The 22,185-nt window shown below is 49.4% G+C and overlaps 1 non-coding gene and 1 pseudogene across 1 annotated transcript; one reads left to right on the top strand and one right to left on the bottom strand.

The window, feature by feature from the left end:
* LOC149354889 (uncharacterized) overlaps positions 1–22,185 on the bottom strand; it is a 115,778-nt pseudogene that overhangs the window by 81,091 nt on the left and 12,502 nt on the right.
* Positions 7,047–7,117, top strand: TRNAG-CCC (transfer RNA glycine (anticodon CCC)). Its single transcript has one exon. It is a non-coding gene; the product is annotated as a tRNA-Gly (tRNA).

The raw sequence follows: 22,185 nt of genomic DNA, 5'->3' as shown, positions 1-22,185 counted from the left end.
CAGCGCGAGCGATAAATAACGGTGTCAAGCGTCTAATGCCATGGTATAACGCCGCGGCAGTACACAGGCTATTGAGTTAACGATACAAAACGGAGCCACGCGTACCAACGCCGGATAGAGGGTCGAGCCAGGGGTGCAAGGAGAAGGAAGCGAAGGAGAGAAGGGTCATTCCCGGCGAATGGTCTTTTCACTCTGAGCAGCAGCTTCAGGAAGCAGGCCATTTCTATTTATCTGGCTTCGCTGGGGCTCGCCCCAAATGAAGAAAGTTTTCCGCGCGTCGTCTTCGCCTTTCCTTTCCTCCCCTCCCTTTTTCGTCTGCCCTCAAAGAGCACCCGAAAGAGGTTATCAAAGGGAAGGGCTGAAGTGCGTTTTCACCACTGAACTCTTGGGAGCGCGAGCCCAGCGCCTTTTCGCGCGCCGCTTCATTTCAAGTTCCGCGCTGCTGCCGGCCACAAAGAAAGCCAGCAGAAAGAAGAACGCTTTCCGAGCGGCGGATGCAGCCCGCCCGGCATTTTCCCAGTGCTTTGCCGCCAAAACTTGGAGTCGAACTTGGAGTGCCCCGACTGCGCTGTTGTGGTTTTCCCTACAAGACGCTGATGATTTCCCCGCGTTTATAGCGAGGGGAAACGAGGCAACTAAACAAAATAAAAGCATGAGGTAGAGAGCTGGAGGTCAGTCGCGCAGAGCCGAAGCAGACGAGTTCTGTGGCTGATGAGAGCAACTGAAGAGAAAAAAGCTCATTTGAAGAACTCGCAGAAAGAAAGCATATGTTACTACTTCGATAATTTTCAGGCGGTTGTGCAGCAGTCGCCCATGGAGAGATTCGCTCCAGCAATTTGGGCATACAGAAGGAACGGAGCCATAAGCCCATCTGCATGACTGGTATCGTGCGCGGCCGCAAGATGATGGGGGGAAAAACGACAAAGGGAAAAGTGTAAAGACCACACGATTCAGTAAATCGAGAAGGACACAGACAAAAGCACATGAAAAGCCAGCGAGCAAAATTGGCTGCAATCAGTGCATTGCGTTTATGGGCGCGCGACGGCAGCTCTCTCTTTCACTCTTGACTACAGACTGGGAGGAACTACAACGTACCCATAACGGAGCCCTCATATGTAGCCTCATTCAGTGGAATTATTTTCAGCCAGGAACAAAAAAATAATGCGCCAGAAAGTGAATAGAAAGCAGCAGAGGAGCGACATACGATAAACAGAAAAAAAAAAAAATAAGTCGAGACCGGAAGCGGAAAGAGGCCTAGGCGATTTGGCGTTCACCGCATCACTTGTGAGAAGGACGTCAAACGCAGAGGATGATAATAGGAAAGAAGGGCGAAAGGCATAAAGGAAGAGCCTGGCGAAACGTATTGGGCGGGGCGCAGCAAACATAAGACGAACGCTTGGTTTCGGCGAAGACCATGGTATATACACAGACAGAGGCGGAAAGTGCCCAATAGCACGATTTAAAAATAAGAAGGGATCGCTGGTGTTGTGGCAGCAACGGTTGCATGGTCGCTATGGCCGACCTTTCAACTCGATGAAGCGCTAGGCATCGCCATCGTCATCATCGTTTCGGGTCCTCGGAGGAAGAACCGGCGGAAAGAGAGCTGCTCGTCGACTTAAGGTGGTGGACCATGGGGACCCTCCCCCCGGCCTCGGCCACCGGACCATAGCCCGACCCGCAGCCTGCGCTTTCTGCGCCAGAATGAAGAGAAGGTGGCGCCGAGTGCAACTCGACAGCTCATGTATCTTGGCCGCTTAGGCAACGCCTCGCGACCAGTCGTCTTGTGCCGGCCAAAAGAGGAACGTCCTCTTCTTCAGGGCGGTGAAACGATGAGGGAGGGGAAAAAAAACGAGAAACATCAGTGGTGAACCTTTGGAGTAGAAAACCGAGGAAAGATGGGCGATTGCTTTCCTGCCTTTCTTGCCTCTTGAGTAGGCGTGGTATTATTATCGCTATTGTTAGTACTTGCTTATACTTTAGCGGCTCCGAAAAAGCTTGGTGCTGTTAGGTCCCCTTGGAAGGAAAACGAGCCTCGGGTTTTGCACTTTTCCACTGCTCTTCTGGGTTTCACAAGAAGAGCAAGAAAGCGTCACAGAAGTACGGTGCCGAGTTTCAAAGCTGGTAATCTTAATATTTCTTTTTTTTTATTTTCAAGTAAACAGTCTCGTTTCTTTCCTCAGTCGTTCCTCAACTCGACTCGACTTTGTGGAGAAAGAGGTCTTTCTTTAAGTCACCATTTTTTCTATCTTTGTTTTCTATTGTAGCGCATTCAACGCTGCACAAGCTTCTTTTTGTTCTTAAGTCCTTTGAAGTGCCACATTTTGGCATTTTTATTCAATGCTTCCTCTTTGTTTCATGACATGGAATAAAAAAACGAGCAGAGCGTTTCCTTTCTTCATGTACTGAGTACAAGCATTAAAAACACTGGTTCTTGCAGCCCCGTGGAACTGTTCTTAAACTTGCCTCCACTTGACATCAACTCCACCGGAATCGCGTGAACGATACCCACTGGTCAGTCCTTTCAATCGATCTACTAGGACTCTCGGTTTTCTTCTGATGTCATCCCTGCCGTCGGTCTCTCTGCTTTCCCTTTTCTTCCTCCTCCTAGTCACTGCGCATTGCCCTATAGGCTGCCGCCAAGGGTCACATTTCATTTTTGTTTATACTATTGCGCCCTGGGTCCGCGTCTAGCGCCAAGTTGATCCATTAGAGAGCTTAGCCCCGCTCTTCATGCGACTTTCTGTACTGGGAGTCTTTCGCTAGATTCTGTTCTTTCTTTTCTTTTCACCTACGTATCTATTTTTGAACATTCTTTTTGTTATTCTGCTCTTTCCCTGCAATGTCAAGCGGAGACTGTGCTTTGTAGAGTGAGTTATGGTCACTATAGGTCTTTGAGAGTCAAAAGAGAAAGCCAAACACAAAGAAAAAGCAGGGCTTGAGACCGTGCGCGGCTGGGTTCGCGTGAGAAGGACGCAAGAAGGCTGACGATGAAGATGAGGAAGGAACCAAGGCTTCAGGCGGCGATACTTTGTCGTCTCTTAAGAAAAGGAAGTGAGTGAAAATGATCTTGCGTCCGCGACGAAGGCCGCTGGCAGATGAACACGATGGGGGGCCGGAGGGAGGACTGAGAGGCGCGCGCTTGATAGAGGTTAACTTTCTCTGACCGGAAAGAAGATTTATGTGCTGCGAACGGCGCTGGTTGTCGGACTCCAATTCACCTCCCCGCGAGGCGCTTCACTTTTTGACCTCGGCGTCGTTTCTTGGTGTAGAGACTTCTCTGCGATCTTTCATAGCCGGCGCTCGCGGGCGCCTTATTTGACCGCGCTCCCTTTGAGCGCTGTGGACTTTCTCCGGGCTTCACACACAAAAAAAAAAAGTGCAGGGAGAATGATAACAAGTAAATCCTGCAGTTGTATCTCGATTTGTGCGGGCGTGCTCCTTTCTTTCCCGCTCTCTCTCGCGCCTTTATTGCGGAGATGCCACTCGAGTGCACGCTGTGAGCGCGTTTGGTGGGAGCTCATTTTCTGGCCAGTTTGCATTTGCAAGCGCTCTAGTAGGGGCTGCGCGGATATTCCGAGACTCGAGCGCGTGTCATTTGCAATCAGTCCTAGCTGGCTGCACTTCCGAGAGTCGCACAATAGAATCAAAATAAAAAAAGGACGCACACTCACTTAGAAAGGTCCCTTCTCTACCCAACATGAAAAAAGAAACAAATTAACGAAATTTTCAAAAAAATATAGCACCAAATAATGAGTTCACACTCCATCACATAAAATGTTAGGCATCCTGAAAAAGAAAAGAAATTAACTTCAGCCTTACGCTGATGGCGTAGAAAGGAGCAAGTTGCTGGAAGATACCTTAATTAATAGACTGCAAAACTGAAAAACTTAGGTGGTGATTATTGCTACAATTTTTCTGCTGTTCTAGGTTGTCCAAAAATATTGTAGTTGTAAACAAAGCAGTTTACAAAATCCCCACATCCTTCTCTGCTACAGCTTTACATAGGAATTAATTGGCTTCTCCGCAAGACGTTTAATATTGAGGTGAAGCTACCGTTGCAGGCATGAGGAAAAAGGCCGGCTTTAATCCCGTAGAAAAGTATGACTCCGTTCCTGCTGCGGCCTGCAGCCCATGCCATTCGTAAACGCTGACGCAGACAGGCGTTGTTCTTTTGCACAGCGTTTATTCGGACTTCAGTGCTTCTTTCGAACAATGTAGTTGTTTTATTTACTGTTAACGTCTGTCTATGTGATCAGAAAGTTCGGTTGCCTTCTTTTTTTTTTCGTTCCAAAACACCAGTTAATTTAGCGTTATTTATTGGAGCTACGACAGCTTTTTATGAGAGAATTGAAGAACAGAATGGTGAAGTTCTTTTATTAAGATAGCATAGTTGTAAAAGTTTTTATGATCTAAAAAGGTGTGTAGAACACGGCCGGAGGGAGACTGAAGGCTGTGCTCAGCACGCACGCAAACGTTCTTGTAAGAACTTGGACAGAGCATGGCAAAGCCAAGATCTGTTGGTTTCTTTGATACCCGTTTAGAAGGTTGATTTTGTTTATAGAGATGACAAGAACCATGAAATCTGTGTACATAATAATTAAAACCAAGACTTGACATACTTTACGAACCCAATTTAGAGCGAGCGTTAAAAGACTTTCAAGAGGTACGGACAGAATTTCTAACTTAAAAAAATGATATATTTGTTTTGTTGGTGTAAGGAGATGCCTCGTAGGAAGTTTCAGTCAACATATTTAATATTATTCTCAATGCTAGCAGCCGCTAGGAATTTCGACCCAAATCGAGTGACGTCAAGGTACACTTGCACCAATTATTCTGGCGTCATCAAGCCCAGTGGTTGTTTACAAGAACAACCAGTGCTTGGCGATGACGCCAACGTCACCAGAAAGTGGGAGTCCAGGTTGACAGGCCGACCGTGACGTCAAGATGTACTCCAGAGCTGGCACTGGCCGAGACCGAAACTACCGGTGCAAAATTGTCTGTAATTTATTCACTTTGCGCATTTGTGTTTTAACGCCATAGCGTTAAAGGCTTCGTTACTCAGAAAATCCAGCGTCGGTGTTGTCGACGTCGGCGTTGTCGACGGTGTGAGCGAAAAATCACGAGCATGACTTGGGCAGGTGGTCCCCAGAGAGCGACATAGGAGGCAGGTGGGCAACCTGGGTCATCACAAACTACTCACCGGATAGCGAGGAAACTGCCCACCGTGGCAGGTGGCAGTTAAATTAAAGATTGGTCGCTCGGGAAGACCAACCTGAGCCGCACGAGGTCCACCGCTGGGAGCACCTGCCATCGCAGGGCAGTGAAGCATCGCTTAAAGGGCCACTGCCCAGGGTCCGGACATTTTTGAAAAACAAGCCCACTGCATAGATGAGGCATCGAAGATAACCTCTGCAAAATACTAGAGCCATGCGCGCCCCGAAAAGCTGCGAAAATTCAAATCAAAGCCCGCTCGTTCTTTCCTTCAACAAAAACGGGCCCGGCCCACTACTCTGAACCCCGCTGACATCAAGGGGGGCTACTTTCGCTGAAGGCACTCCATTGGTGCATCGTTCTGACTGACGGGAGAAGGTTGGGCGTAGCCTTGGCGTCGCGTCGTCTGCACAACGCTTTCCGCAGCGCCTTCTGTTCTGGCTCATGCCTACAAACCCGCATGAAGGAACAAAAAAAAAAACTGCGGAGGGAGCGTGCGGCGACAGCCTTGAACTCTTGCCATAAAAAGTAAAAAATAGTAATACTGAGGGAGTTGGTTCACCCCCCCCCTCCCCCCGCCGTGATCACCTCACGAGACGCTCTGCGTACGCGCTCCCTTCTCAGATTTTTTTCTTCTATGCAAGCCCCCAAAACAAGGTTTTAATTACTAGTGCAGCAGAGCCTTTCCGTCGCTCGCCCACTTGACCGCTCCGCACACACACCGCTTATCTTTCGTGCATCTTGCGTACGCCTTGACTCCAATGAATGACATATGCTTTGGAGCGGAGAAAAGACACAAACACACAGAACACAAACACGCATGGAGAAAAGCAAACGGGCGGTTGCCGGGTCCGCGCTTCGCCGTGTGTTTCGAACACAACCGACTTCCGCCCCTCCGCTCGTGAAACGGTGGGGAGGCCTAAAAGAAAATGAAAAGGTGGCTCGTTAACTGGGAATGACAAACAGATGTATGAAAGGATGCGCTCGCTAACAAGTCTAGGTGGTCGAGCCGATCGCGCCTCTCGATCGTTCAGTGTGCGGAGAAAATGCAAAAACCAAGAAAAGAATTCTATTGAAGGCGGGGCCATGACGTCGCCCTGTGACGCACTCCACAGACACCACGCCTCCCGCTTACACCGGAGAAGGAAGGGGTGATTTTGCCTTGCCGAGCCTACTCGACGAGGAGCGGGAGAGAAAAATTTCGAGGAGGGAATGGAAGGAGAGGAGGCTCGCTCAAAGTGAGGTAGAGAGTGTTTGGGATCATGGGGTGGGCAGGGGCCCTTTAACCACTGCACCACTACGCCGGGAGGCGTATGAGGACTCCCAGGGATCTACGAATGTAAAGTAGAGAATTACCTTCTGCATATAGTGAAATTAACCTATTACGCTATTGAGTCATACCCTTAAGGCGGAGCTTACTGTCTCTTCTAATTTTTTTTGAAGTCATTTTCATGATTACTAAACCCGTAGAGCACGGCAAAAAAAAACGGACACTAAAAAATCTTTGTGTCTTTACCCCATTAAAGGACGAAAATTAGTAGTAGCCTATCACATCATGTCGAGGTGAGCAATCAAATCAGGAAAACTTCATTCTTGCTGCAATATCAGTGCGAAATATTACGGCTTTTGCAAAAAAAAGTAAGAAAGAAGATTCTCATTCGCGACGTGAAGGAAGCTCAATTCTCCTGAAATAAATAAAATCAGTGCTCATTGCAGCACATTTTCAGAGCAAAAGTGCGAGTTCGCTTTCTACAAAACACAAAGCACCGCAAATATATATCTGCAGTATGAGTTTCACATATCTAGGCAGTGCAGAGTGCCAGCCAAAACATCCGGCGCCGCTGGTGTAGTGGTATCATGCAAGATTCCCATTCTTGCGACCCGGGTTCGATTCCCGGGCGGCGCACTACTTTTTTTTTTCTCCTTGCCCGATTCTTTTTTTTTTTTACATTCATTCTACTGCAGACACTGCGCATGGATAGATTTTGTGTTTACGTACTTTCTTATGTCGTTTTCTTCAGCAACCACCTCCGCCGGAATCTACAACAAAAACGCATATCTCGACGAGCCACCAAAATTTCACATAGATGCGAGTACCGGGATCTCCCGGACACACGGGTCGTCATCAGGACCCCAGCCTATGCGGGACTAGAGAGAAACGAGGCTGCAGACGCCTCAGCCAGCGCACTCAACCACCGGGCATCGCCTCGACACTCGCCGCCTGAGGTATCGGAACCTAACCTCGCTATGACTTACAAAGCCACTATTCAATTATATCAAACCCAGCATAGCCGCTTCCATCTCCCTGCGAAAGGGCTAACCAAAAGCGAGGAGCGTTGGCTCCTTCGCCTCTACACCAACACGGTACTGTGCTCCGTCAGCGGCGGCGGCTCCCGTGGAGAGGGAGCTCCAACCGGCGATCCGGAGCAGCCCTCCGAATCCATGAGGAAGCAAGATGCCCTTCTTGGTCAAATCGGAACACAGGATACGAATAAAATAAAAAATGTAGACCTGGAACAAAAATATCTGCCTCTCCCGTGACCGAGAGTAGACTAAGCATGAAATGTTTACGGGCATAACACGAAGCGTACGCGGACACGACGGGACGCAGGCCTGACAAGAATGTATATGCAGCGCGTCGGAAACTGTCTCAAGTGCGTAGAGGCGAAAGTGTTTTCCGCACCACTTTGCCTATGTGACACTGGTGACGTCACCAGTGGATTACGTCACACATAATTGATGACGAAGTAATGACAAATTACTAATTAGTGACTAATTACTGATTAATGATTAAATACTAATTAACTGCTAATTAATGACACCTTAAGCTTCGTATTTAGGAGTGGAACGCGACAGCGTGTTGCAGCAGTCCACGGAACGCCACCACCCGTTCGGCGCGATGCCTTGCCCTTTGAACGCGACGCTTTTTGAGGAAAGGAAATTACGCAGTAATTCTCAGTTGCCCCGCCACGGTGGCTCAGCGGTTATGGCGCTCGGCTACTGGCCCGAAAGACGCGGGATCGATCCCGGCCGCGGCGGCCGAATTTCGATGGAGGAGAAATTCTAGAGGCCCGTGTACTGTGCCATGTCAGCGCACGTTAAAGAACCCCAGGTGGTCTAAATTTCTGGAGCCCTTCACTACGGCGTCCCTCATAGCCTGAGTTGCTTTGGGACGTTAAACCCCAATAAACCAAACCAATTCTCTGTCATCTCGGTGGACACCCGAACCGCACCGTACAGGAAGGGAGGAACGCCACCACCCGTTCGGCGCGAAGCTACCGGCGCTTGTATGCCGGTCCTGTAGGAGAACTTAGAGAGTCTCGCTAAATCTCGTACGGTGCCCGGATGCTCTCGTTTCAGGTCCCGGATGTGTGGAATTCAGTGCCCGAATGAGTGGAATTCAGTGCCCGGATGTTGGCTCTCGGTCTCGGCGGGACGTTGCCACACTGCCGACAAAGGGAGCTAAAAGCATTTCATGCTTAAAAACGAACTCCTGTGCGTGAAACGGGTGGTTTACTGCTGAAAGCAAAGATGTCATCTGTGTTATTTCCTGCAGAGCGGCTGTGGTGTGCATGTCAAAGGCAGCATCCAAACGAACTACCTGGATCCTGAGTTACCTACCGAGACGCCTCTTCTTCAGAACCTTAATGTGGATTGTGCAACAACATGGTGAACTCGCTCGCGATCTTCGCTTCTTGCATGTGAGTCGACACACGAAATCTCCCAGACCTCTCAATCTCCAGCTAGGTGATCTAGTGACAACAGTTGCACCGCCCCACCGCTCCAAGAGAACGCTCATTTCACGCCCTAGCTGAATCATGTGATTTCACGAGGCACATTCGCCGACTTTAGGTCTGCCTGAATAACGTTCTCATCCACTAGGAGGTGAATCAGTTATTTTTCTGCGATGAAGACACTTATCGTTGCAGAGACGGTCATAGCAATGTATAACCTTTGTCAAAACTAAACAGCCCAAGGAGTTTGCTTCTGGGCATTGCTGCGCGGCTTGTTATGCATCACCATCATTGCAAATCTCTGGAATATGGTGGAATCTCGGTTACTCGTCCCCTCAAACCTTAGACCTACGATGGATGCTACACAAGGGTTCCGTTCCCCTGCTTGGAAGCAAACCCTTTGGGATCTTCCCTTTTGACAAAAGCTGTACAAGGCCAAAGAAAACTGGGGTCGTTCTTGAAGTCGGTGAGAATCTTTTTCCCGCCCGTATTCGACGTTACGGCACCGCCAATCCTAATGCAAAACTGTGATGGCCTTTGCCGTTGTTGCTTACGCACATACTGCGGCGTTTCTGCCGGCGACTTCCAACTAGCTAAACTCTCCAGTGTTTTTGAGCAACTATATTTGAGCACGCTAGATCTTTTAGTCGAATATCCACGTGCTGTGTATGGCTCTGAAGTTAAGCCTTTGGACATGACAGTGCTGAAAGCATGGCGCATATGCAGAAGAAGGTACTCCACATGTAAACGAAACACTCTTGGCGGCTTCCAAGTAAGTCAGCGGGATCGATGACATTAATAAGCGAACTGGATAGCCTTGCTATCACCCTCATGGCTGACGACGCTGTGTGCATCAATTTCTGGTCCCGAAAAGAGATTATCTCCGTAGCGTCTGCCTCTGTTAATGGAGGTTTGGTGAAATGCAGATGACACATTGGGCCACGTTTCTGTTCCTGAAAGTTTCGTACTCGTGATTAGATTTTTCTTCGCCGCTGACACTGGCCAATCGACGTCGAAGCGACAAATGAAGGAAAAAAAAAGAAAGGGGGGAGGTAGAAGCCAAAAAACTTCCCAAAAGGCGTATCCAGAATAGTCACGTCCAACGTTCGTGGGAGACGCAGCAAAAACGCCAGCAAGACGAAGTTCTTCGGAGAGCGGAAGTGGAATTGGAAACGGAAGCGCGAGATTCGGAAGCGGTGCTACGCGGGCATTAGCCGGAAGCTGCCCCGCAGTGAAGCGCGTCTCGAGATCCGGCGGCGGCCACTGGGGCGGCAGCCAATTCTCAATCGCCACTGGACGTCGTTAGGCATCTGCCACGGGAAACAGGAAGCAGAACCGGAAGTTGGCGGTGATCGTCGCGCTTAAGCCTCATTTCCATGATGCTCGCCGCAGCCAATTGCTCCGACCGCGCCAATCGGAAGGCCCTACGCGGCACCACGTGGGCACTCATGTCTTCGGCTTGCTGAGGTACTAGATAAAAGCAAATTTTAGCGACAGATAAAGAAAAAGTTTCCAAACGGATAAAGGAAATAGCACGGCCACTCGACTGAGGCTGAAGGACTGCTGTGTTTGAAGTCGAGTTAAGAGACCTACAGATATCGTACTTCTCTAGTACTTCCTGGTTACGCTGATTGCGTGGACCTGAGTGCTAGCCTTCGTTGGCATCTCAAGTTTAGTCGCTGAACGATAGAAGGCTGAGGAATGCCAGAAAATACTCGCCCCACAGAACGTTATTCGAAAAGAGCAAATGTTCAGAGAAGATTCAGGAAAAGAGGTCTGGCCAGCAGAGGACGAGAATATTGGGGAACTATTCGCCACTGAGAGGAATAAACGATACGCACAGCCGGGAAGTTAGATAGGCAGACGGCAAAAATTTTGTTAACAGACATTCTGCACATCTTAAAGTTAAGCTGCGGGCTGTACAAAATTTCGTAGTGGAGCAATGGTAATTTTTTTTTCATCTAGAATTCTTTACCAGAGACCAAAATTAACCCTGGCCTGTGCCAGCTGCGGCCACCCTATACCCGCAAACTTCTTAATCTCATCCGCATTCGTATGGAGTTGTGAAATTGTGAAACTATCAGCAGGATTTGCTCTGCGCAACATTACAACGCCACCAGCCCCGTTGTGGTAGACTGCATTCAGCACTGTTCATCATGCAGTCAAGTTCACAAAAGTTTTTCATCGACATGGTAATAAGTACTATTGGTTAAACATAAATAATCAGCTGCTCTCTCATTACGTACACCGCATGCATCTGTGCGATGACCACAACGCGCAACCCGTCCAGACGCCACGATAGGCTAGAGGATTAGCGGTGACCTGAAGCCCCAAGATATTTGTTATACTTCTACATTTCGGAAGTCCTTCTAGCACCTACCAGACGAAAGTGTTATATCACCCACAGTTTCTTATCTGCATAGCAGCTGCGAGGCACCTTGCATCATCTGTTGGGACGAGCAGCGGGAAGGGCCGTGGGGTTGAAGAGGTGCAGCTCTCTTGTTTAAACGCGGCAGCGTTAAAGGCCCTGTTACGCAGAAAATCCGGCGAAGGTGTTGTCGGTGTTGTGAGCGAAATATCATGGGCATGGCTCTGGCAGGTCTTCCCAGAGAGCAACCTAGGAGGCAGGTGGCCCACCTAGGTCATGTGACCTTGCGGCACCATCACAACCTGCCGAGCGGGTAGTGAGCAAACTGCCCACCGGAAAGGCATAGCGTCTACGGAAGGCGCGACGACAACCAGCGAAAGCTCAAAATTTCTCTTGGTGTCTCGATCCCACCGGACACTTCAGTGTACGCTGTTCCCGCCCATGACTCCCCTGCCTTTGGACGAATGGACGAATTAGGTTGTTCACAGGACCGCACCTGGTTACATCGCGATGATGATTATAAAACTCTACTTGGCAAAGATGGCCTGTCCCTATAAAGTACGGGTTAGGGCCATACAATTGTGCTGATTAGGCCAGCCATTGAGGAGTTCTCACATCCAGCGGAAGATGCCGGTCTCTGTCGACCGACAGACTTCTGCTGAAGGACGGGCCTCCTCCTTGAAGCCGGAAACATGGCCCTGGTGCTTCAGCCGCAGATCCATTAGCTTAGTTCACTGTCAGAGCAATTTCTTAATGGTGACAGGGCCGTCATATTACACACAGGTCAGCTCGTTTGTATGGGCGTTATACGTGCCACATCTTGAGAACGTGGTCACCGCTATCTACAAGCCCGCCAGCATTCTATCTTTCACATCCGGCGTAAATGCCTTGCCTGTGAAGGGTTTTAATGAGCCAGCATCAGAACGCCCATTATCGCAGAGTGTCTGGCGTTGACATGTGAAGCCTCGGTCGAGACAAGGCAGAGTCTGGAGAGGGAAATTTTCCTCGAGTAAAAGTGGGAGAGGGAAGAGAGTGACAGGGCGAAAAATCGGGTGTGAGGCGTGTCAAGTCTCAGGGGAGAATGGACAAAATGGAGGGAGAAAAGGGGCTACGGAGAGAGGTAGGTAGAGGACAGAGGGAAAATGAAGAGTGGGAGGGCAATAGGCGGGGGGCGACGGCTCTCGAGAGGAAAACCGTGGTCGTCTATCAGAGTTGAGGGGTGAGGAGAGTGGCGAAGGGGTACGGCGTGTCACCCGCTGATTGATCGACTGCACCACGCCACCCACCATCTTCAGGGCGAGCACTAATGCTCACGCATACTCTGCCGCACGAATTGCATTGACCGTGTGTGACATTTTCTGCATATATTTAGCATCCACGTAGCAGGCCAGAAGGAAAATTAAGCGCTCATAGGCCTATTAAAAGGAGTTCACATAGCTCTTGTCGCCTCCGCCACTGCTCCTTCGGTTACCGTAACTCACGGTGGAGTCGCATTCGGAGGAAAAGGGCGTCGCAGAGGCACTTATAAAGATCTTGCTCAAAAAGGCGCTCGCAGCGTCGCTCTCAGATTTGCTCCACTAGACACCAGACATACGTGTCGACGGCGTGGGACGCACGCACCTACTTGCTGGCTTCTGTGATCTTCGCGGTGATAGGGTCAGCCAGCGGTGGATGCAAAGGCGAATCCCTGCCTGGCTGTCGGTGTAAACGTAGGGCCGTGCTGTGTTCGGTGCTTCTTTCTCCGCCCCGATCAGAACGTCCCGAACAGCCAGCTGTTCTGCCGTCAAAGCGTCTGGTGGTTCCTAGTGGTCAAATCCGTTCTGTTGGGAGCGCGTTGTCGCCACGTCTGGGTGACATATAGCCTTCCTGCTGTGCGCGTACCTTGGAACGTAGGCAAAAAGCAGCGTCTGCGTATTTATGCGCCTCCTTGCAACGTCCGAGGCTCTCCACACGATTGTTCGCGCCACCGCGTAGCCTCTGTGTAGCGGCGCGGATCGCGAATCGGCTAACCACAATACATTTCCCTTAGTGGCGCCTGTGGTACGGTCAAGTGCACCCGCGCATGAAATGTGGAACGGTGACATAGCTCGTCCCTGCTACGACGATGGCTTATGACATGATCAACAGCCGGGAGCTGAGCACAGCGGCACTGTCCGTCCAGCTGTGCGTGGCGCCGAAGTCTGCCACTGCCCGTATGTCCTCACTGCACACGACCTTCGGTGACTGCGCGTGTTTTTTGGCAAAGCAGTACCCAAACGTAACATATTTGGCACGGGAAACGAGTGCGGCCATAATGAGCTGAAGGCCGTACTTAATCCAGCGCTGATGAGGTGCCGAGTTATTTTGCAGATCAGGTTCAGCATACGGCGCCATTTTGGGCAGAGCTGTTTTATCAAGAGGCAGGGAGGGAGACTGTTGATCGTTGTCTTTCTGGATTTGGCGAAAGAACGGGGGCAACGTGCTGAAATATTGCGACCGCTTACCGCATTAAATTCAGTAGGTCACTGGGCAAGATCGGCGCAAATTATGCCTGCATATAATGCCTGTATTATAGGTCGCGGTGCTGGTTTTTTTTAAAAAAAAAGGAGCGATCAGCCCCTGTTAAAGAGGACTGCTCCAGGATTTCGCACAGGAGTTGGGAGCGCCAAGGAGTTCAAATGACAAATAAAAGTGCTCGGTCGAAGGTAGAGGTTCAAAGAGGCATGTGAGAAACAGGGAGGCAAGTCGAAAAAGGATATTAGTTCCACAAAAGAGATATAAGCGCCCAGGGAAAGTCGATGTCAAGGAGCATAGTAGTGGGGGAGAATGTCGTTCTAGCACGGGTAACGAAGAAACGGGAGAGGAAAAAGCCCGGCGAGGGTGGCGCCAATGCAAGGTAGGGGAGCGTGAGTGCAGAGGGTTGAATTGAGGAAAGAGGGCGTGGAGTGCTCCCGTCCGCTTTGCGCTAACGAGCTGCGTTACGCACGGCGCGTGCAGGCGAAAACTCTGCTCGCCAGCAGTGTCGCAGCTTTCCGCCTCGCCAGTCTCGAAAGAGCGGCGCAATTAAAGGAGCCGCCGCGCTCTCGCTCGTCCCGAGCACGCCACTTGCGTCAGGAGCGGGGCTCCGGTTCTGTCCTCACGCCGAGATTCGCCGGTTCGCCGCCCGCCTGAGCCACTTCCCTCGCGACCCACTCACCCTTTAGGTGGCGCCTCTTCCCTGCCCCGTGTGTTGTTCCGGGCTGCAGTGGAGGGACCGCGCTACCCTTTTCCCTGCCGAAGCTTATTAACACACACACCGTCCATCCGGTCCTCACGCTAGAGTGGACTCGATTCGTCCTAGAATGGGCACCGGCCCTGCTCGTGGCCTTCCCTACGCTCTCTTCTTCGCTTTGCCTTTGTGCCTTGTTGTCTCTCCGGCGCGCTGAATTGCGTACTCTTTCTTTCGCTGTAAATTTCGCAATGGATTTGGGTCCCTGACTCAAATTTATATTTTGTTTTTTTTAGGCTTATATCATTGCGGCGCCTTTGAATCTGCGGTGACTGGAAGCGTAGTCTGCATACACTGCTGCAGAATAATTGGGGATAAGTTAAGTGCGACTCGTTTTCTCATGGAAGCAACTGAGAACGGGGAGCACGGAGGGCATTCATCTCATGAAAGGTTTAATCTAGCCTCCTGACGAGGACAATTATTAAAGCCCCGTATAAACCATCTTTCTTAAGTATGTCAGTTAGAATGAGAGAGCTCTCACCGTTCTCTGCAAGCTTCTTCGGTGGTCCTTGACGACGTGAGGTTTCATCCATGATAATGTCAATGCCAACAGGTGCTGCGCTACTCTTCAACAGGCATCCTCACTCTAGCTGAGGCGACTCTGTGAAGCCACGGTCGAAAGCACCGGTCAGTGCGCTCCGAAGAGTACAGGTGCCTATGATGGCACAGAGATCATCGGTAAGATGTCTGCCGTACTGTGAGGTACTCATGGCGCCCTTTAGAACAGACCTACGAGAGGTAAAACCGGCGCCCTAGGTAAAACCGGCAATGCCCGGTCAGAGAAAAATCCGCAGTTTGCAAAGGCTGAAAGGAATGCCTCTTCGCCCTGCACCCTAACTCATTGTGAGGAATCAGTGCCTGAAATAAGGTGAATGTTTAGCCCAGAAGATAACTTTTCTCGAAAGAACTAGGAAGGTGTGAATAGTCTGTATGCTTGCTCTGCAACCACACCACATGCTATGCCTTTTTTAAAGTGAATATGCTCTCTGCCCGACAACACCGAAAAACTCTTCAATGTACCGTCCTTCTCAAAAGCAACTAGGCGGCTTCTCATTCTGAACGTGGAGCCCTTACGGCTTCCCTGAGGATAAAAAGGTCTTGAAAGGTGATGAGTGTTATCGCCTTACAGAGATTTAGAGTTAAAAGTCTGGTGCTCCCGAAGGGTGAGTACTTGAGTTCCTCTCACCTTATTGGGATTTGAAACGCTGGCGGTTCGAAACGAGCCACAATTAGGGGCCTTGGAGGCAAGCGCAGTGGGCTGTGCATTTTCTGATAAACGCTGTACCACAGACCTTGTACAGAGTGTCCGTCCCGCACGCTTCGCTGCCGAGTCGTGTAACAGAGCACTTACGGTCCATCCTTGCAGCCCCAAACATCCAGAGGGTCAGTGAACCTCTCGCCCTCACTCCTGCGGAGCTCTGGAGCTTCAAAGGTGCCGTAAGAGCCCTGCTACACGACTCGGCAGCGAACTCTGTTTGGCCGGACACAAGTAGCAAAGTCTACCCATCGAAGGTTCTCCGGAGACTACATACAAATCGGGCTGACGCCGATATGGAATCGAGCTTTAGGATCGAGTTAGTATCTGAAGCGCACTTCTTTATTTAACTGCGCGTTCTAAGGCACCCCGATCTTTCTTAAAACTATATGGCACTTCTTTTTTAATTAAAATAAAACCATTCCTTGCTGTTTTCGCTCTACCTCTACGATATACTTGTCCATAATAGGCTTCTCTGTCATCGAATTTACTTCCTGCACACCCTGGACCTCTATGACCCAATGTTTAACGCTCTTTAAGCCGTACTGGTCTCCCGCACTCTTACTGGTTACAGGTGTTTGTGCGGCGAAGGCCTGCTTCATCCCTACCTCGCAGTTATGTTGCCCCCTCCAGTGGAGATGATGTTTCCACGGGATTCATTGACCCGAGGATATGTTGAGGCGCAGACACGAGATTCTTCTAAGAACTGCATACACCAACTCGCTGTCCGGAGATGAACGCCCCCATTTGCAGCGCTGCCAAAACACGACGACGTCGACGAGTGAAACTGAATGAGCTGAGCGAGTTCGGGCAGCGCAAGGGGCACCAGGGGGATACCAACTGCACTGCTTCGTACTGGATGCAGACTACAAATGTTCCTCCGGCAAGCAGAAAGTAGAGAGCTTAAAGTGTAGCCCCCCCCCCCCCCCCTCCCCCCTCAGACGGATGTATGGTTACTAGAAAAGTCAGCTTTGAGCACAGTGGTATTTTTGACAGAGTCCACGCTCGTTTTTCGCTACGAAAGCAGTAACAGTGACAATTTGGCGAAAATGTTGACGTTGTCTATGTGAAGCCTCGGTTTAGCCTCGGTAAGCGAAGCCTCTGTGTGAAGTTCCGGTGAGTGAGACCTATGCCCTCCAGAATCACCACCCACAGCCGCATCCCCTTAGCTAGAGGGACGCTTACCTACTGACTCGCTCGATCCGCCTCCTCACCCCACTCCCTCGGCTGTCAACCTCGACCACCACCCCACTCCGCCGCCACCGACCCAGTAAAAGCATTAGAATAAGAGCATCAAAGTCATCGTCGAGGGTAAATCCAACTGATCGTAGCTTTCTTGCATCAGGTTTCATGTTCGCCCTGTCAATATTTTCCCTTTATATTCACCTCAACAATCTTAGTTGACGCGAACTTACCGCCGTCTGCCGGATGTGGACCCCGTCCGGAGTCTCTAGCCAACGGGCCGCCTCATGCCAAACCAGAATGCTGACGAGCCATACGCTTTGCAGCGCAAGTTCAGGAAACGTCTCAAGAATAACCCATTTGGCTGGCTTGCACGGTGCGCAGACGGCTCCGTTTCCTGTGGTTTTTCGCCGTTTAACTAGTGCGCTTGTGTGTGCAGCTCAGTGCCACTGAGCAACGTGCCTCAGTCGCGAGCCCTTAGATGTCCTTTGATGTCGATCTTTTGATTTGTTGGTTGGTCGGTTTATGGGGTTTAACGTCCCAAAGCGACTGAGGCTATGAGAGACGCCGTAGTGAAGGATCCTTCGGCGCTTGTGTCTCGTCTCTTGTACTTTGTGGTCGTGTGTGTTTGCGCCCTTTTAAAGTTTTCAAATATGAACCAACTTGCCCAAAAAGAAGTGTTAATGTAGTGAAGTGCTCCGGAAATTTCGACCACCTGGGGTTCTTTAACGTGCACTGACATCGCACAGTACACGGGCCTCTAGAATTTCTCCTCCAAAGAAATTCGGCCGCCGCGGCCGGTATCGAACCCGCGTCTTTCGGGTCAGCAGCCGAGCACCATAACCACTAAGCCACCGCGGCAGCATCTTTTGATTTGTATTTTTTAAAAATAAGAAACCGATCTCACCTGCTGCATAGAATACATGCTCGCATCGGGGTTATGGTCAATCCTATCGAAAGAAGAGTTAATCTGAATTTTGCTTTTTCCTTTCCTTGACTGAAGCCAAGAGGGGCTCTTTTATATATTCGTAGGCAAATATTAATTTAGGTCTAAAATTGCCCTATTTTAATCCACAGCACAAAGACATAAGAGAAAATTGATTTCTCTTCGTCTTTTCACGTGTAAAAACTCGAGCGAGCCGTTGAGTCTTACAAAGGATTCCTTGAAAGGCAGGCTGCCAAATTGACCCCTCGCTGCAACAAAGGTATGATAGGTGTCCTTACGCGCAAATAAAGCACGTGACGCTTTTCCTTACTCCTTTCTAAAAGTTCTATTGTCGCTATACCAACAAAGGTTTCTGCGACTATTTTTTCGGCCCAGGGCTCCGCAAAGGGGCTCCTTTTCATTGAAAGTCCCTATCCCGGCCTTATCTCCGGATCACCTGTGGGCACTTCATTGTGCCCGTCACCTGGGCCTAACGAGCTTTTTCAGACACACATGTGGCTTCTTCAATCGGTGAGTCCTGCGCGCCGTAATTGCCTGCCTCCCGAACAAGTTCCCTGCAGCGCATTCTCCGATTTCCCTTTTGCCCTTCTGCCCTTTCTCCTTGCTTATTAGGCACCCTGTAGTTATCGCCCTATTTAGCTCTCATTCCTCTTTCGTCTCGTTCTTTTCTTCATTCACTCCCGTTAACGCTCTTTGCCCATCGCTTGACTCGTCGTTCGCGTTCCCCCCTTAACGCCCCGGTCGCATTGTTAACAGCGCAGGCTCGCGCAATTCTGCCTTTGTTTGCAGCCGTTCACGGAGAGCGCGTGCTTTTCTTTTCCTCCTTTCGCGCGTCCCCTCCTACTGCCGTTTGCGATGCATGCCTGCTCCAGCGTCGTTTTTTAACGGTTATGTTTCATTTGCGTTGCTTTCGAGGCACACGCGAGCCTCTCACACGAAGGGCTCTCCTTCTCTTCCTCGTTCCCAGTCCGTTCCCAGATGATGTGAAAATGGTTGAAAAATATGGCCGACGGGCGCGAAAAAAGCTGCTTATACAGGGTGTTTTATCTAAGACTGTACACAATTTTTAAAAATAGGCTTTCAGAGTTAGGAAAGCGTTTTTCTCACCATGGCGTTGCCAGCTCTATAGTATTTTAGAATACAGCTAAGACATACTAACTGGCAGGCCTGTTAACCAGTATTGAATAGTTAACTTTGTAACTATTAGGCTCCTTAATTACTGGAAGGCCTGCAGCCCGCCATACTTAATATCAATATCAGTTTTTATAATTTCGAAAACGCGATTACCCTCGGCGCTGTGGCCCAACAAATTTTGGCTATTTCCACGAGTTACGTCCACTGTAGAGGTTGCTTTGCCTGCAAGCTTCTCGAAAGGGCATGTATTTTGGCGTGATGTAGTCAAAATTTGTTGAGCCACAGCGCCAAGGGCAACAATGTTTTCGAAATTCTAAAGACTGATATGGATATTACTCACGGTGGGATAAACGGCTTTCAATAATTAAGAAGTATGACAGTAATAGTTACAAAGTTAACTATTCAATATTAGTTAACCAGCCTGCTAGTTAGCACATCTGAGGTGCATTATAATGTTCTACACCACTGAAGATGCGATGGCGCAAAAAGCGCTCTTCTAACTCAAAAAAGTCTTTTTTAAAAATTGTGTAAAGTCTTAAGTGAAACACCCTGTATATCGGACACCCGATCTGTGACCGCCAAAGAATAGGGGGCAGGTTGGGGAGATACGTTGGTGGAAAAAGAAGACCATAAATGACAAAAGAAAGGTCTCTCCTTATTCTTAACGTTCGCTTTGAGCTTTGAGATTGTTTAGCATTTTTATTTTGTTTGCGAAATCATGCTGTAGCCGTCGTAATTTTGTCCTGGCTTCCTTGAGTGCCCTGTTCTTACTCGAACGCACTCGAGTGGATTCACACTGTGGATTGAAACCAGGACTAGCGGTTATCCTGTCGTTTCCGGTTTGAGTGCTATCTCGACAGTAACAATGAATTGAGGAAGTCAGTGCCAACTACCCCAACTGAACGGTTCAACATTCAGCGCAGCAGAGGTGCATTATTGCTTCCTTGGGAACGTTGCTAAAGGTCTCAGCGTTATCGCTGTCTTGCGGTTCAGATGCTTGGTTTGGTTTGGTTTATTGGGGTTCAGCGTCCCAAAGCGACTCAGGCTATGAGGGACTCCGTAGAGGAGGGCTCCGGATAATTTCAGCCTCCTAGGGTTCTTTAACGTGCACTGACATCGCACAGTACACGGGCCGCTAGTATTTCGCCTTCATCGAAATTCGACCGCCGCGGCCGGAATCGAAGCCGCGTCTTTCGGGTCAGCAGCCGAGCGCCGTAACCACTGAGAAACCGCTGCGGCTGTTCAGGCCTTCTGCCGTTCTCTTCATATCCTTCAGAGAGATGGTAAAGTAGCGCTAGAGAAGGAGTAAATGAAACCACTCTCGAAACAGTCCGACCTATGGGGCTCAAGCTGACAAAGAAGGCTCTCATGAGCAGATATGGCCAATTTTGATCCGTATACATAAGCAGGATCTGGCTCATTTTCAGAGCGAAAGCTCTACTTCAAGACCAAAAAGATGCAAAAGCCGATTCATTGCTGAGGCCTTCACCTTAATAAATAAATAAATGGAGCAAATATTGCTGTGACAGGGATTCGAACCCGCGGTGGCGCGAACAGATTATGTTATCTTCGCTGGCCACTGCACGAGAACACCATGCTATCGCCGCAGCCGATCACCCCTCGTGTTAAACCTGCAGCACATTGTTGCGCTGTGCATTGCACATCGTCGTCTTCATCCACTTCCAACTGCAGCACGAACAGATCAGCTCAGCTGAACCCCGATCAGAGGCAGAGCTAAACCTCGACCTGAGTCTAATATCGTCGCCAGACGTGCCGACGACCAAGAAAAGCAAAACCATGAGCGAATCAGGCTAAACACATGCTTTCGCATGTCTACTCGGTTTAACTGCTTTGAAGCCCTACCATTTTTTCTTTTTGAAATAGGATTTGTACGCAGGTTTTCTAGGCGTTATGGCGTACCTTTCGTTCTCAAAGTTTTTGCAGAAGAAATCTGTATATAGAGGTGTGCTGTTTTGTGTTATGTTGGGCGTTATGGCACATAGTCATTTAAGGCTACCATGCGCCAAATTCAAATTGGGCGCTGCATTCATTCCGACACGTCACCAGCGGACGCTTCGCTTACGCCATACTTCCGGCGCTCCTCATGCGCTCAGTTTCAGTCGCGTGCGGGAAAAAGCGTCGGATTTCTTCGCGCTGCAGTGCTCTACAAACTGAGTTTTTTCTTCGTTTCAAAAACTGATATGACATCGTCTTGTTCGCAACATCAAACTCCGAATTGGGACTAACCACCCAGCTACGATAATTTAAAAGTTAATTAGTGGGTTTTTGTTAATTACCTGGATAACTAGGGGGATAAGCAAAGACTGTGATCCTACACCTAATTTTTTGCTGTATTGAACCAAATATTTTCAGGAATTTTTGAGTCGAGCATCGTGTTTTTCTTTGATTCATTCGTGATTTGGGCAATGAAAGGTTAATTTGATGCACCGTCTGTTCCAAAAGAAGACAGGCAACGAGGTTTGCTTCTCGCCCTTATAGAGGAGCCCTTACGGCACTCCTAATGACAAAAAGGTATCGTAAAGTGAGGACAAGGGTTCTCGTCACCTTACATGGATTTAGAGCTCCGCTGCTAAGAAACAAACCCCACTGCCTGGTTACTTTTGGCGACGATGGTACACTTACATGGGTTTTGTAGTTTATTCAGGTTATCATCGTCATTCACTGGATTCAGATAATAAGCTAATTCATGCAGCACTTTTACCCGACTTACCATTCAGCCTCTCTATGAACGAGACGGCGAGATGATGTCAGTGCGGAAGAATCCAAAGTTCGCAATATGTCACACATGCTTCTATATTATTGCCTCCAGTGCCATGCCCGACCTTGGCCTACATTGGTGGAGTTACAAGACAAGCAGACGGTCAACGTAAAGCTTAGGCCATGGATCCGCTGACCTGAAAACTTGGTGGATGAACACAGAGAGCTATGGACAAGGAGACACAAAGAGGCATGAAAGGCTAGCTCAGCCGTTTCCATACTCCTTTTCGGTAGGCCTGCGCTTTCTCCCAGAAGCACGCCCTTTGCGGAAGCTTAAACTCACCCTCTAAACACGAATACGCCTATATGGGAGAAAAATAGAGAGTAAGC

The sequence above is a fragment of the Amblyomma mixtum genome, chromosome 3 (genome assembly GCF_055824585.1).
Source record: "Amblyomma mixtum isolate Tamu chromosome 3, ASM5582458v1, whole genome shotgun sequence".
NCBI lineage: Eukaryota > Metazoa > Arthropoda > Arachnida > Ixodida > Ixodidae > Amblyomma > Amblyomma mixtum.
The sequence above is the reverse complement of the archived record's forward strand: the minus strand, read 5'-3'. Positions and strand labels throughout refer to the sequence as shown.